Here is a 2,163-nt window from a genome sequence, read left to right as displayed (position 1 = left end):
TGAATTTCTAGTTTGTGTCCAACTAGTTAGTGGTTTTTTTTCAATCTATCTTATATCCTAAAAAATATCTGACACCACACAATTCTTTTCTCTACGTCTCATATTGGGTAACTGTGAAAAAATATCAAATTTCAAAGGTATATCTGTTAGTTTTAAAATTGCTCCTTGAGGCGAGGGAAGCACAATCGATCACGAGAGCTTGCAGACCAGGAACCCTTTTCTTCTTTGCTCATAGTTAAAGAAAATTGCTGATGAAACTAAAGCCATGATTTTCCTTGAGCTATGCAAACACATAACTGAGATTCACAACTATGGCTATCTAAGAAAATAAGAAATACGACATGAGGGTTTTGTTTTATGTTGTTCCATCTAATGGCAAACAATATTATCTTTTAAAAGCCTCCTCTAACAATTAAGCAATTATTTTTAAGTGACCTGTTCCTGTTCAACACATCACTATGAAAGATGGAGTAGCTGTCCATAGGTAGCAAAGTGAAATCATTGTTTGAAATGCCTAAAAGAAGGTTCTCCCCTAACTTTCTCTTTTTGAAACACTATGCTGAGGGCTGTCTTGTTTTTGCTGTTCGTACATCTTAAAAAACCTGATTGTTTAAGGCTGTCCTAAAGCAGTGCTTCATATGAGAAAGCAAATCATCTTATTAGGAGTGGGCTCCTATCCAATAGCGCATGGTGGCACTCACCAATGCCTCTTTAACACGCTATGGATGATGGTGACTGGCCTCACAGGTGACAGGACACAATGCCATCAACCCAAGAACTTGCCTTTCTTGTGAAAAGTGCTTATGTTAGGAAGACATTGCCTGTGTTATGATATATGACTTCTCTTTAAAAAGCTCCTTGAATATTCTGTGAGAGATAAATTATACATTCAGAATAATGCTTGGTCATTCAGCAGCACAAAGATTAGCAACTGAGGTCCTCTGAACTGTGGTCTTTTTTCCCCTTCGTTTTTCAGTTCTATTAGATTGATCTCCATTGAGTATCATTTATTGGTTTGTTTATTTATTATTCTTCATATGTTATTTTATTCTCCAGGGTAATAATTCTAGAAAAATGTTGAAGCTATCGTGCTGATAATGACATCTTTGTATCATTTTCAGTTGAGCGGGAATGTTTCTGCCATTCATTGTATCTATCAGTCTCGGTGCTTACCATATCCCATCATTGTGCCGTATGATATGTGTCTCTGTGTATAAGCGATGGGATTATACTTACAGAGTGCTGTTAGGTTTCATTTATTTGTTATATACGAGCTCTTACAACTGAAATTCAACTTTGTATTTTACTGACTTTCCAGCGAATGGAGAAAATTTCTCTTTATCGTGTTCTGAGATTGATGGAAATGTATTTCATGATATGGAACCATTTCTTTTCATTCTAGATTTCTACCCATTTGGTCACAGAATAGCACTGGCTTTTATTGACAACTTTATGGCATCCAACAAGCTACATATTTATAAAACACACATCGTGATGAATCTTGGATAACATCTTCACACACAAAGAAACTTTTCTACTGGATATGAGGAAGTGCACCATTGTGTAGTTACTTTTCTTGATAACTGTGAGTATGTACATATATTGTTCACCTATGTTGTATTAAATTGTTTTCTGTTCATAATATTTTGCATTGAGTATTTATTCTACATATAGAATTTAAAGAGTCATTCTAGTGTTCTAGATCTAAGTCCTTTAAGTGGGATCGAATTCTCCTTTTATAGTTGGCGTCAAAAAATTTCTTAACTAAATCACTATAAGGGCCAATTTTTGGAAGTATCTGTCAATATTTTAAGAGGTTGTCAGTGTTCCCCTCATTCCTTTAAGTAAGTGTTCATGTGTTCATTTTATGGGGTGCTTTAATCATGGCCCTTGGGGTCTTCCAGCTAGAAGATACCTGGACTGGAATCTCAGGCAGCATAAAAACAAGGTCTGTTGGGCGCTCTGGAGCCACCATGGAGAGCCCTGACAAGGAAGGCTCACGCCTGAGCCTTCACCTTGCTCCCAGTTCCTTCTGTCCATGTTTGCTGACACCCTTGGCTGCTTACATTGCCTTTGACCGCAGTCAGTTTGGAGGAGTGTTTTTGTTGAATCAGTTGTGGAGGTTAACAGATCAATTTTCTTTTTCTGCTGGTTAAACGTGAT

Source organism: Microtus pennsylvanicus, chromosome 16, assembly GCF_037038515.1.
Source record: "Microtus pennsylvanicus isolate mMicPen1 chromosome 16, mMicPen1.hap1, whole genome shotgun sequence".
Lineage (NCBI taxonomy): Eukaryota > Metazoa > Chordata > Mammalia > Rodentia > Cricetidae > Microtus > Microtus pennsylvanicus.
Note: the sequence above shows the minus strand (reverse complement) of the source record.